This window comes from Ranitomeya variabilis, chromosome 5, assembly GCF_051348905.1.
Source record: "Ranitomeya variabilis isolate aRanVar5 chromosome 5, aRanVar5.hap1, whole genome shotgun sequence".
NCBI lineage: Eukaryota > Metazoa > Chordata > Amphibia > Anura > Dendrobatidae > Ranitomeya > Ranitomeya variabilis.
The window spans coordinates 132,556,411-132,571,731 of NC_135236.1; the positions used below are offsets into that span (position 1 = coordinate 132,556,411).

Below are 15,321 nucleotides of genomic sequence, written 5' to 3' on the forward strand. Positions count from 1 at the left end.
CATTGCTATGTAATGTGTAATGGCTGTGTCTGACCATACAGGGACATGGTCTGATACCCTTTTGCTTCCCCCCTTGCCAGGAGCTGTGATATGTTCAGACCATGTTCCTGTGTAAGATGGTGACCAGGACGGTCATGTTCTTCTCCCTTGATTAGAAAAAACGGTTATAGCCTTTGTACACGAAAAAGTGTTTTATATTGCATAGAACCTTATAGGCACCATGGTGCACAGTTAATGTATTGCTATAATATGTGATGACTCAATGTGTTCTGATAAATGTATTAGATATAGGGAAAGGTTGAGATTGGTACATAGGACATAGGTTAAGATTTAGCTATTAGATCGAATTGGGTATAGTGCAGTGATGGGCACAATAAGGCACCATAAATTCAGGAAGTAGAAAGGTTTAGGATAGAAAAACTTAATGTGTTCAGGTACAGCCCCAGTTTGGGAGGGGAAGGGCCAGTTCACAAGAGGAACACGTCCTGGTTAGTGAAGGGAGAGTAAGTGATTAGATGGAGAGAGAGCAGTAGTTTGAGGTCTGAGGACATGAGTGGCACAAGCTGTTCAGTAGGAAGAGAACATCAGCCATAAACTTGGAGCGGACATTCCTGGAACGATCGGGGCCTATGGTCCAACTAAGGCACTGAGAAGCGTGCCTCAATATCTTCCTAGGTGAGAAAGTCAGACAGGAAATCTCATAATTGAGTTGGGATGGGAATTATGGAAGCTGCAGAGCTGGATGGAGTATCCCAGGGGTCAGAGATACTTAAGAGAAAAGGCATAGCTCAGGGCAAGCGAACAGCGGACATCAGGAAGAGCTGTGCTATGGCCTTTGAAAACGGAAAAGTTTGAGCCCAATACTGCGTGTTTCAATATGATGAAAATAGATGGTTTTATGAAGTAAATTTGATGTCCCTTAATGTGTGTGCGGCGGTTCCTGAAGTTGAAGAACCGGAAACAGAAGAGGATTGCGACCAAAACGATAGTGTTCCACACCACACACATAACACAGGAGAATAAGAAAACTGTTTATTTGTAGGGTATCAGGGTGTGGGAACACAAGAGCCTCTCGCCCATGACTACCGCCCTGCGCACCTTACAATTGCATGGTCAGACACAGCCATTACACAGTACACAGTAGGGGCACATTTATAAGATTATCTCAGCACAGGAACATTTTTTACACATATCCAAATGTATTACTTATTATTATTCCAAGATCTAATAAATAAAATCTATTCTGTTCGTGACCACAGCAACAGCCAGAATGCCTTCATTAGCAGTGCCCTCTATAATTAGTGCCACATTACTAGAGTGTGTTGCAGTGCCCATTTTAACACTTCTTCTTTAGCCGTGCCAATGTTTCCAGTGACATGTTGCCATCTATATTAAATTCCTTTGAAACTCCGGAGGTTTGCAATTTCCTTTCTTACTAATGGCCTTTTTATGTTTCTTTCTGCATAATTGGATTATTTTGTTTGGTTTTGTTAATTTTAAAATGAAATCATACATCCTTCCCTGCTATGCAACCACAAAATATTTGTGTCATCTAAGGGAGTGAGTTATATCATGCAAGTTTTTTGCATTTGAGTCACTTGTACTCTGGAGCTTCAATGAGTAATGTGTGAAGAGATACAGGAGCAGGGTGATATATTACTAATAACTAAGCGCAATTATTAATTTAGAAGTCCAGAAAAGGTAAGCAAAAAACCCATGCGGGAACTCTAAAGTCCTAATTTAGGGCTTTTACACATCTGGGGCTGTCATTAGCATCATACAAACTTGCAAGCAGAAGCCAAGGAGCAATGGAATTTGGGATCTATGGCAATTTGAGCAATCATGCTCTACACTTATCAAGACAAAAGTGCCCATATAAACCTAGAGGTGTTCCTGCAGGCATAAGTCACAGAAAATTCATTTTGTATAGGTTCTCTGTAAGAAATGTTTGATAGCTACACACTCAACCTTCATCCAGTGACCCATTTTCGCTGATTTCTTTTAATATTAATAGATAGGTTGCTCACACTTTTTCTGCCCCAATGTGGTCTATGCCAGTTACAGGGACTGTTATTAGCATCATACAAAGTAGCAAGCAGAAGCCAGGGAGCAATGGATTTTGAGATCTATGGCAATTTGGGCAATCATGGTCTACACTTTTCAAGACATAAGTGAACATATAAACCTAGAGGTGTCACACTTTTTCTGACCCATTGTGGTCTATGCCAGTAACAGAAAGAGCTGAGTGCTACACATATAAATAATGTTTTGGGGCATATCTTGTGGATATCCTATAAATCTTAATGATGGAAATATCCCTTTATTTTATCATTGCAGACCCGTTTGTTATAACGTTATCCCACGAGGTCCCTTGGATTCAGCCATGAAGGTCAGTACTCTGAGTGCTGGATTCCTCATTACTGAAATATAATATCATTTGTGCAGACAGAAGTGTCAGATATCAAACCTCTACGAATGAATTGCAGTTGCACATTATACTGCCTCACAGTGTATGTAACCCATATGTCAGATTACTGGCAGCCATCGTGTGAGTTTGTATTACTGCAGCAGACGACTCATGAAGAGGTCGCCATCTGCTTCCCATTATACGGCGGGGACTGCAAGCTTGTGAAGGGTTAATGATTATAATGTCAGTGATATGGGTTTCCCATGCCCTTCTATTCTCAGCTGCACACATACAAACAAATAGTAACTAAGGACACCCCACATGAGCCCCATCACTCACCCAGTGGTCCTAGGACCATGCATTAGGCTGCATTACAGTGTTATTTGCATTGCCCATTACAACAATACTATAGTGGAGTCAGTCTGTATCAGTTTGATGCTTTATGTCTGTGTACGCTATTAACTCTTGCATTGCTGAAGATATTAGAATTATAATATATGGATAGTGAGGCATTATTCTTTTGTGCATAGATCCACACCAGACTAGAGACCTGTTATTGTGACATTGCTATGGATATAAAAACAGCAAATGTTTAGAGGAAGTTACTGGAGGGTCAGTTGGCTGGATGTAGGTCATGGGAATTATCTTCTTGGTATCATCTTTGCATGAGCATATATTGTAATCACATTACACATTAAGGCTAGGTTCACATTGCGTTAGTGGGTGATCGCTAACGGACAGCGTTGCACGGCGAAAATGTCGCAATTAACGCCGTGCAACGGGTCCGTTAGCGCACCCATTGACAGCAATGTAAATTTAGCCTGCAGCGCATCACTAGCGCGTGCCTTTTTCGGCTCGCGCTAGTGATGTGCCGTTCTTCTGTGACGCGCCTCGGACGCTACTTGCAGCGTCCGCGGCGCGCCCGAGGTCCGTTCCCCGCTCTCGCAGATCGGGGATCTGCGAGAGCGGGGACGATAACGCGACCCCTGAACGCGGCCCCTAAATAAACATTGCGTTAGCGCAATCCGCTAGCGCTAAACGGATTGCCCTAACGCAATGTGAACCTAGCCTTATAATACACATGTCCATCTCATTTTCCCAAACAGATCCAAATCCACATTTACCATAGGCTCACACGGAGATTATCATAGTCGTCCACAAAGATCGATTTAGGCAACTCGTGGTGAAATTAGCTCATGGGATCACCATCTTCTGGGATAGATGGTTGGCACGAACAGAGCTTTAACTCCAACCAGAGGATTCTCAATCAAAATTGGTCACGGTCAGATTTACACAAGGCAAGCCAAGTATATCACAGAGCAAATTAAATCATGGGCCATCCGACCACTAATTTATTTACAGTATTTATTATGCTTACATATTCCACAGCGCTTTACAGATATTGACATCTCAGTCCCTATTGGGGCTCACAATCTAAATTCTCTCTCAGTATATCTTTGGAATGTAGGGAGAAATCCACACAAACACCCACACAAACACAGTGAGAATTCCTTGCAGATGTTGTCCTTGGTGGCATTCGAACCCAGGACCCCAGTGCTGCAAAGCAAGTGTGCTAACCACTGAGCCACCGTGCACTAATGAAAAATGTCATCCTTTGCTATCAGAAACCCCTGAGCATAGTGCCCAGAAACTAAGAGCACATCACAGTGTGCCCTTAAATCCTAAAGTGTCTAATAAAGCAAACCATGACAAGAACTGTCTGGTTGGACCAGAGCCTTCCTTTCTCTTCTGACTCCAGCAACCTACCCAGATATTCCCACTACCAACTAAGGCACATTCATCAATACAGTACATTCCGATTATTACATTTTCTTCATAAAGCTGACATATAAGCAACTACTCTGACACAAGGGGTGAATCTGAGGGGGCAGGCAGGGCAATTGCCCCATGCGCAGTCGGCGGGGGGGCACCTTTGGGCCGGCTGATGCACCAGTCCAATGTGTCTCTCCGACTGCTGCATTTTGCCACCCCCCATAGTGGAAGTCGGCCATCCTCTGATTTGTCGTTAAAGTCGACAGCCAGCTCAGAGATGGTGTAGTTCACCTTTCCCAGTCTTTCAGGCGCAAATACAATTGAAGCCCTGACCACCAGCACTTCCTGGTCAGGGCGACATCAGCAGCATGATCAGGTTATGTGATCACATTTCTGACATCACCCCTCGGCGCCGCATAATTGTTGGAAGTTTAATGTGGTAAGTGCTTCAATGGAGCTGAAGATACCAAAGATTTTGTTGAATTAGGGGAAGAGAGGCTGGGAGGAATGTAGGTGGACACAGTATGAGGAGCGACGGGGATGTAAGCAGACACAATATGGAGAGCGAGGGGAGGATTAATGCAGAAACAGTATGGAGAGTGGGGTGTCAGAAGACTATTTAAGGAAATAGTGTTAGGAGACAGTATGGGATAAGAAAAATGTGAGTGGAACAGAAAAGAGACTGGGTAGTGTGGGGGGCAGTATGGAAAGGGAGCTGCATGGGGGGACAGTGCGAGGCCATATCAAGGAGGGGACAGTATGCTGAGCAGGGGGAGTGTGATGAGAGCACAGTATAGAGTCTGGGCAGTATAGGCAGACACGGTGTTAGTGGACAGTGTGAAGATGGCACCCAGTATGGAAATGAGAGGGCAGTGTGGAGGGCATGTGCCATAAGAGGTACAGTGTGCAGGTCATATTTTGTGCAGGGAACACTATGAGGAGACATTGTTTTTTAGGGGCACAGCGTAGGGCAGATATTTTTTATTCAGGATATTTTTATAATCAGGGCTGCAACCAAGAATTTAAGGGACCCATACTGGCAACATTTTCAAGCCCCGTTGATGCTCCACCCAGGCTCCGCCACTACTCTGCGAACTTTCCACAGTCCTACTGTCCACTCTTGGAAAAACTCCACTTCTGCAGCAGGCCCTCACCAATCACACATTAACAGTTCCCATCGAACACAAGATCACATACATAACCATCAGTTTTTGTTTTGGTCAAAAGATTTCTTAAGCCACCACCACAATAAGTTAGACTCTTTTGGCAGGGCCAACTGTACTGCAATCATTATTAAACATTTCCTAAAATATCCAATACTCTTTTTATATATATTTATATTTATTTTTCTTTATTGGAATGTCTCACATACATTTTTTAAAATGACCAATAATACAAAATACAAGGGATAAATACTGTCACACCATGACTTAACTACATATTACCACCACCTAGTGACCGAATAATACCACACACAAGGTACAAATGCCGGCACACCATGACCAGACCACATCTTACCACCACATAGAAACCCAATAATACCACATGGACCATTAAATTATGATCAGACCACAGATTACCTTCACATAGTGATCAAATAATATCACATAAACATGGACAAATACTGCCAATCCATGACCAGACCACATATTACAGTACCATCACATAGTGACCGAATGATACCATATACAAGGAACGAATACTGCCACACCTTGACCAGATCTCATATTATCATCACATAGTGACCAAATACTATAATACTGATCATTAATAGTATACAGTGTATAGTGTTAGTGTACAGGTAATACAGTGATCACCAGTGATATTATACACAGGAGCTCTGTATATAGTGTACAGTGTACAAGTAATAAAGTGATCACAAGTGACATTATACACAAGAGCTCTGTATATGTTGTCAGTGTGTTGCGTAAGCATACAGGTAACACACTGACTCACCAGTGACATCTCTAGTTGAAGATATTCATCTTCGCTTTTCTTCTTCATCCAGTGCAGACCGCCATCAATTCTTCCAGCTAGGACTCGTCTCTGCAGAAAATAACAGTTATTTAGAGCACATTCCCCAATTTTTCCCCAATTTCTACACCACGCCAGATGAAGAAAACAGTGCCGCACTGCACAGTGATAGGACCCCACCCCCCACTGAAATCAGTATCCTCAAAAATAATTTATATCACAGCAGTAATAATATCCCTTAAATATCCCCTACAGTAATAATGTCCCACATCCTGGCACCTTCCTGTAATAATGTCCCCCATCCTGCCCCCATGTGTCTCATTCATTGCCGCCATGTGTTTCATTCCAGGCCCTAGTGTGTCTCCATCCTGCTCCCATATGTCCTCCCATCCTGGCCACATATGACCTCTCATCCTGGCCCCATATGTCTCCATCCTGCCTCACCTCTTATGTCTCCATCCTGCCCCACCCCACATGTTTCCATCCTGCCCCCCATATGTGTCCATCCTGCCCTCATATATGTCCTATCATCCTGTCCTTATATGTCTCCATCCTGCTCCCCTATGTGTCTCCATCCTGTCCCCCAATATGTGTCCATCCTGCCCCATATATGTCCACTCACCCTTCACACCATATGTCTCCCCATACTGCGGATTTCAGTTAAAAAAAAGTGTCTCCTTACTTGGCCGGGGTCCAGCTGCATCCTGTTCCTCCACTATTTGAGGTGCGGACGCCAACGTCAGCTGCTGGCCTCTGATTCGCTGGCGGATCCTATTGCAGCGCAGGAATCGTGTCCTGCACGGCAATAGATTTCAACTGAATGTGCACCAAGGGACACACATTCAGTTATTAGTGAATGGCCGAATCCTTCCCCTGGGGCCCGTTAAGGAGTTGGGTCCAGCCCGGTGGGGAGGCTAAGGGCTGGTATTTTTAGGCTGAGAAGAGCACAATATCCAGGGACCTTCCCATGTTGATAATATAATCCCACAGCTGTCTGCTTTACCTTTTCTGGTAACCAAAAAAAGATGGGGCCTCGTCGGGTTTTATCAAATTGTTTGATTATTTTTTTATTAGGCTAAACAAGGCTAAACACCCTTTAGTGGCTGGGTACTGCATGAAAGGCACTAAAGGATGCAAGTTTATTATATGTAGGGGGCTTGTGACATTATACATCTACGGAACATCAACTGTACCTATTCTATTCTATCTATCTATTCTATATAGCTATCTATTCTGAGGGTTCTGGCTGTGAGTTTACCTATGAAATGTCATGGTTCCTTTGAGATGTGTGCGAGAAAAAAAAATGGACGGCATAAGCATGGTTTGTGTGCCGTCTGTTTTTTTTCGCGCATCCATTGACTTGCATTGTCAAGTCTTATCAGATATATGTGGCCATACACAGCATGCTGTGATTTTTTTCCTGAGCCCGATTCCAGCTGAGGAAAAACTTGCAGATGAACACTGCCTCACTGAATAACATTGGTGAGAGTGCAATGCAATTTTTTTAATCACACTACACTCCCTGATTTTATACGCAGATTTGGGCGAACCCTTATGCTGATTTAGAAATGGTGAATTGGATCCTAAATGCAGCGAGATGGTCAATAAGATCTTCACATCTGCATTTTAAGCTGAAGAAGAAGCTACTGATTCCCTTCCTTGTACATATACTGTATGTCAGCAGTGACGTAGTACCTCATGAATGCGCTGCTTTGACTTTCCTCTGTATATAATCTCACTCAGCCTCTGTATATATAAATTAGGACTTGATGTATACTTAGATTAGCTGAGCTGTGTATGGTGGATAAGAGCCAGATTTAAGGGATTTCCTGATGTGATTTTACAGGAAGCCACACTCATCCAGGTCATCTATTAGGATGTTCAGTCTTCTTTCATCTGTGTTTGTGACATGCCATGATGAGCGTACAACTTACAAATGTTCTATACTGTGTGCAGAGTTATTAGGTAAGTGAGTATTTTGACCATTTTGACAATTTTTATGCAGATTTTCCAACTTCTAGCTGTATAAACGTGAAGGCTTATTGGGTGAAGCAGATTATGGGATGTGTATTTGTGTAATGAGGTTGTTGAGGTCTAAGGAAACTTCCTCCTTTATCGAGGTGTGCAAAATTATTAGGCAGTTTGTTTTCCTCAGGCAAAATGGGCCCAAAAAGAGATGTAACTAACTGAAAAGTCAACAATGTTTAAGTTTTATAGAGGGGAGCAGCACTCTTGAAATTGGTAAGATATTGGGAAGTAATCACAACACCATTAGAAGTTTTGCTCAGTCAACAGAGTCACTAAAATTGTGTTCAGAAAAAAGAGGCACATTAATTGCCAAAGATTTGAGAAGAATCAAATGTGAAGCGACCAGGAGCCCATTATCCTCCAGTGCTGTCCATATTCCTGAGGTGCCAACTCCCTGGAGGCCCAGAAGTACAAGGCGTTCAGTCCTATTGAGAACTTGTAGGCCCCTTCTTATACAGGAGATCTATGGTGAAATAAAATAGTTCACCTCTTTGAACAGTGTCTGGGAGGCTGTGGTTCGTACTGCCCCAAAAAGTTGACCATGACCAGATTAAGAAACTGACAGACTTTGTGGATAGAAGGCTTATCATAGTTAGGGGTCATGCAGACGACCGATTTCATCAGATGAGCGCTATTTTTGGATTTCACAGATAGCACTTGTACCTATGATATTCTATGGGGCCGTGCACATGTCCCATTTTTTCCTCAGACCAAGAGGTCCTCGGAAAAAATCAGTAACATGTCTGATTTTAATCTGACTGTCGTCTCTAAATGTTTTTTTGTTAGGAAAACTTTTTTCATATTTTTTTGAGGATTATTTGAGAGTGTAGTTTTTAATTGTTTTGCCACAAAACAACAGCCATGGGTTCTTCTAAGCAGTTGCTTAGCACTATGAAAATAACAATGGTGGAGGTTCAAATAGTGGAGAAGGCTATAAGAAAATAGCAAAGCATTGTCAAGCTGCCTTTTTTCAGTTTGAAATGTAATTAAGAAATGGCAGTTAAAAGGAACAGTGGAAGTCAAGATAAGGTCTGGAAGACCTAGCAAAATTTCAGTGTGAGCTGCTCATAGGATTGCTAGAGAGGAAAATCAGAACTACTGCTTGACTGTAAAAAAAAATTCAGAAAGATTCTGGAGTTGTGGTACATTGTTCTACTGTTCAGAGACATCTGCACAAATATGGCCTTCATGGAAGAGTCATGAGAAGAAAACCTCTTCTGTGTCCTCATCATAATTCTTGTGTGGCTACAAAAAGTGTTTACAAGCTGCGATACTTTGAAAAGGGGCTGCTACCAGGTATTTACCATGCAGGGTCCCCAAACTTTTGCATCTGCTTATTTTCCTTTTTGTAATTTTTAAAATGTAAAAGATGAATATATGTTTCTTTTTACCTAAAATATAAATGAACTGTATCATCTGTAACTTTAGGCCTTTTAGAGATCATTTCATCTTCAACTTGGTAAACTGTTCATGGAGCGCCCCCACACCGCCGCAGGGCCGAGGGGTACCCGGAGCCGGGCCTCTGAGTCTCAGTTCTGGGGTTGTCACGGTGGCTAGACCCGGTCCGTGGCCCTGTCTGTCAGTGGGGGACGTCCGGTGCAATAAGGGGTGTTGTAACGGTGCAGTTGTGGGGTGCAGGTCGCGGTAAATAATGAGGACACCAGGTTGCAGTCTCTTTACCTCTTTACTGAAGATCTCTGGGTCCTCAATCCAGAATACGGCTCACCAGGCTGCGCAAGTCCGGCCGGTCCAATGACATTTCCAGAGTTCTCTTCACAGGAGGAAATCTGTGCCTTCCCCCTAGCGCTATGTGTTGTAGTCCTTCCCTGCTGTGCTTACGGAAAGTACCCCACAACTGTTGTGTCTGTTTCTGATGTTCCCTCACAACTCGACTAGATGATGTTCTGCTAATCCTCCGTCCCTCCCTGAGGTTCGGGTAGGAACGGCACCCGTTTGACGGGTAGGCCTGGAGTTCTTCCGGGACCCTAGAGACGCCCCTCTCCCACAATTGCCTCCCAAGACTTCATAGGTGATTTGAGTTAGACAGCCCGCCTGAGACTGACTGCCCTGCCGCTGTTTGGAGTATTGCTTGAAGCTGAATGTTGTTCTACTCCCTCGGCGTTCCGGCCACCGGTATTGCGCCTCAGTAGGATGTTGCTTCGGTCTTACAGCACGACTCCTACTGGTATTTCTCCTTTGCGTGATCCCGTTTCTCACTCAGCACAATCTATCTCTCTTCTAATCCTTTCTTGGGCACCGCCGCTACCCGGAGCAGGCACGGTCCCGTTACGTTCGTTCTTGTTGCCAAGCCTCTGTCAGGATCCCACCCCTGACAGAGACCCTACTGTATCTTCCCCTACAACACCCTCTGCCACAAGGTGTTGCCTGGTTCCAACCCAGTCAGCTTTCTGATCTAACTTCCTGCCTGACCCCCAGTTTACCCACTATGGTGGGGAGTGGCCTAATGAATAGCACCCTTAGCTCCCCCCGGAGGCCCGGCTGTGAAATGTATTGGTGTCTGTGATACCTGATCAGATGAACTCCTTCAGTGCCATCAGACGCACCATAGCACCCCATAGTGGCGGAGCCACAGTACTGCAACGACCAGGACTCTGGGGCGCTGCACTCACAATAACAGTAATTTTGACCAGGGGTGCCCAAACATTTACATGCCACTGTATGCTGTTTATCATGCTGTGGATTAAAAAAAAATTGCAAAACAGGTTAAATATGCAGGCTGAAAAAAGCAGCATGTAGGTGAAATGAAATTCACATCCACGTTTGCTGTATCGCATTCTTCTGCTTCCAATTTCACGTTTCAAAATCCAGACTGAAAATCTGTGAAATATCTGTAACATCTGAACATACTCTTAGGATACAATGGTGTCCAAAAAGAAACTACATGTACGGGAGTGCACAGTATAAGATATGAACCTAGGAGGATCTCCCTTTACATAGTCACAGCAAAGCTTTAGGAAAGTGTAAAGGGGTTTGTCCACTACTAGAACAAACCCTTCTTGATCTAAATGTTTGGCGGTGATAAAATAAAAAGTTATACTCACCTCCCATGTCGGCACCGTTCAATTGGTGTTGGCACATGCGTTCTCGGGGCTCCTGTGCTGCTGATATGACATGTGAGCCCGGCGCCCAATCAGCGCTGCATCACTATGTCCGCCTTCGGACAAATCAATCATCAAGAGGAAGTGAGAGAGGAGCCCCAGTCCGGACTTTCTCTTGATGTTCGATTTGTCCAAAGACGGAGATAGTGACGCCAGCGCTGATTTGCTCCTGGGTCTTGTGTCATATCAAAAGCACGAGAGCCCCGGGAACGCAAGTGCTGACACCGATGGAACGGCGCCGGCACGGGAGGCGAGTATAGACTTTTTTATTTTATCAAGGCCAAGCGTGGGGTATGAGAAGGGGTTGTCCGAGTAGTGGACAACTTTTTTAAGTGTGACTCCACTTGTCCACACCTGCCCCCTCCTAGTTAATCTCATCATAGAGACCAAAATTTTGGGGACTTTTTAAAGTAGTCCAAACTTTATAGAGTTACTTTAGCTGCCTGCCTCTTTAGTTACTCAATGAAAGGTTTTGGATATTTCAGGTTAAAATAACCTAATATAAATCATTATAAATGACTTGCTATGAAGTCAGTGGATGCAAGGGGGTATGTAAGGTGTCTCACAAATAGCTTACATCGCCGGGATTATTGTGGGGAATGTATCACTTACAGTACTCTGTGGCTATACAGAGGCGGCTTTCATTGTGCTAATCATGGAGACACATGCAGAAAAGTACTGAGAATGGCATCTCTATATTTAGACGGTGAGACTGTGCCAGGGTGGGGGAAAAGCTCTTCTGAATACAATAATCTCTTAACTCTATCACTGGCACAAAGGACGATATGATGTGCTGTGTGACCCAGGATCACCACTTTATATAAGGAGAAGACACATATCTTGTGTGCTATAGAGCGGATAGTAACCAGATAAAAACCTGTCAAGATATTTTTATCTATAGGAAACTATGCTTTCCAAATACATTGCGCAGACTAATGTCATTCAGACATCCCTGTCCCTTTTTTTCATGAATACAACATGTAGCCATTATAATCTATGGGGCTATTCACATGTAAGCGTTTTTTTAACAGACTGTGTGTCTGGGCAAAACTCATGGACACGTTTGTTTTTTTCTGCCAGGATTTATGAGAGGGGTCAATGCAGGACCTTATGTATCCATGGTTACGACCACTAGCAACTTGCTAACAACTGTCACTATGACAGTGGTTGTAACCGTGGATACCTAAGGTCCTGCAATGCCTGGACATGAGGTAAGAGACATAGCGAAACAGAAGAACTATACTGCATTTCTAATTGGAGGTATTTGCTAATATTATTATTACACCTACTACATATTAGAATAGGATCTTGGAGAGGAGATACAGTGGGGAAAATAAGTTCTTGACACTGGTAATTTTGCAGACCATGGCAACGCAGAATAACCCATTTGTTTCTCCAGTTTTAAAGAAAAACACTGATGACACACTGATGGTACAAACAGACACACGGATGACACACTGATCCAAAACACTGATGACACCAGTACTATTTTTTCACTTACATGTTTACACATGAATTTGTGAATGAGGCCTTATACTTGTTTTGTCAACTATGTTCTAATCATGAAGTTATCCCCTATCCAATCCGACCTCTGGCATCCCCACCGTTCTCAAGAATTCGGGCTCCGAAAAGCCCTATTTGAATGGAGCAAGTGGTCAAGCATGGGCACTGCTGCTCCATTAATTTTTCATGTCCTGCCGAAGATAGATGAGCGTATAGCTAGCCTTCAGCATTCGCATACGAATCAATGATCTACACAGGGCTCTGCAAAGCACCAGTTCTCGAAATGGGAGGGGGACCCAGCAGTTGGATGGATAGGAGATAACTTTCAAACTTGAGATAATCCCTTTAAACCCCCAAAATATTCAACTCAGATGAATGTAGATTTTAAGCCATACAGAGCAAGATGGGAAACAAGTCATATCATCTACATATACATTGAAATTGCAACACGAAGAAGAAAAAATGGTGGAATTATGGAAATCACAAGATCAATAGACATGATAAAGAGTACATATCGGCAAAACAGTCAATTGTTATTAAAAAATTCAATTTTATTTGTTCACTTGTTTTAGATACTCATTTTCGATACTGCTTTGAAAGTCAATATACAGTGGGTACGGAAAGTATTCAGACCCTTTTACATTTTTCACTCTTTGTTTCATTGCAGCCATTTGGTAACTTCAAAAAGTTCAATTTTTTTCATTAATATACACTCTGCACCCCATCTTGACTGAAAAAAAAAACAGAAATGTAGACATTTTTGCTAATTTTTAAGAAAAGATAAACTGAAATATCACATGGTCATAAGTATTCAGACCTCTTGATCAGACACTCATATTTAAGTCACATGCTGTCCATTTCCTTGTGATCCTCCTTGAGATGGTTCTACTCCTTAATTGGAGTCCAGCGGTGTTAAATTAAACTGATAGGACTTGATTTGTAAAGGCACACACCTGTCTATATAAGACCTCACAGCTCACAGTGCATGTCAGACCAAATAAGAATCATGAGGTCAAAGGAACTGGCCAAAGAGCTCAGAGTCAGAATTGTGGCAACTGGCAAGGCACAGATCTGGCCAAGTTTAGAAAAGATTTTCTGCAGTTCTCAAGGTTCCTAAGAGCCGAGTGGCCTCCATAATCCTTAAATGGAAGAAGTTTGGGACCACCAGAAGTCTTCCTAGACCTGGTTGTCCCCCCAAACTGAGCAATCGTGGGAGAAGAACCTTGGTGAGAGAGGTAAAGAAGAACCCTAAGATCACTGTGGCTGAGCTCCAGCGATGCAGTAGGGAGATGGGAGAAAGTTCCACAAAGTCAACTATCACTTCAGCCCTTTACCAGTCAAGCCTTGATGGCAGAGTGGCCCGACGGAAGCCTCTCCTCAGTTCAAGACATATAAAAGCCTACATAGAGTTTGCTAAAAACACATGAAGGACTCTCAGACTATAAGAAATAAGATTCTTTGGTCTGGTGAGATGGTGAGATAAAGATAGACCATTTTGGTAATAATTCTAAGCGGTATTTGTGGAGAAAACCAGGCACTGCTCATCACCTGCCCAATACAATCCCGACAGTGAAACATGGTGGTGGCAGGAACAGGATGACTGGTTGTCATTGAAGGAAACATGAATGCGGCCAAGCAAAGAGATATCCTGGATGAAAACCTCTTCCAGAGTGCTCTGGACCTCAGACTTGGCTGAAGGTTCACCCTCCAACAAGACAATGACCCTAAGCACATAGCTAAAATAGCAAAGGAGTGGCTTCAGAAATATTCTGTGACCATTCTTGACTGGCCCAGCCAGAGCCCTGACCTAAACTCAATTGAGCATCTCTGGAGAGACCTGGAAATGGCTGTCCATCAATGTTCACCATCCAACCTGAGGGAACTGGAGAGGATCTGCACGGAAGAATGGCAGAGGATCCCCAAATCCAGGTGTGAAAAACTTGTTGCATCATTCCCAAGAAGACTCATGGCTGTACTAGCTCAAAAGGGTGCTTCTACTCAATACTGAGCAAAGGGTCTGAAAACTTATGACCAACCATGTGATATTTCAGTTTTTCTTTTTTTAAAAATGTGCAAAAATTTCTACATTTCTGATTTATTTCAGTTAAGATGGGGTGCAGAACGTACATTAAAGAGAAAAAAATGAACTTTGTTGAATTTATCAAATGGCTGCAATGAAATAAAGAGTGAAAAATTTAAAGGGGTATGAATACTTTCCGTACCCACTGTATATCTAAAAAAAAGCTTTAATTTGATTTATATAACTAATTTTCAATGGACGCACACCACCATCTTGTGTATGGCATGGCTTTTAATTGACTCCGATGCACCATGCATGATTCTAATGTGCATGCGCAAGCAAAAGAAGCCAAAAATAGGAAGTACACTGCTGTTAGTGACAGAGTTTTATTTCTCTAGAAGAGTTTTTAATGTCTCTTCACAGCACTTTATTGTCGATGACTGTCATGTTGCTCTCATCAGTGTTTTCTCACGCCAATTAGAGCAGAGAGAAATGTA

The 15,321-nt window shown here is 43.1% G+C and overlaps 1 long non-coding RNA gene across 2 annotated transcripts in view; it reads left to right on the top strand.

Moving 5' to 3' along the window:
* Positions 1 to 15,321, top strand: part of LOC143775326 (uncharacterized) — a 94,440-nt gene that overhangs the window by 36,313 nt on the left and 42,806 nt on the right. Inside the window, exon 2 of one of the 2 annotated variants that reach the window (XR_013215622.1) lies at positions 2,338 to 2,389. This is a non-coding gene — a long non-coding RNA (uncharacterized LOC143775326). Of the gene's footprint in view, positions 1 to 2,337; positions 2,390 to 12,464; positions 12,513 to 15,321 lie in introns of those variants that run through there. The other variant, XR_013215623.1, reaches the window with a different exon arrangement.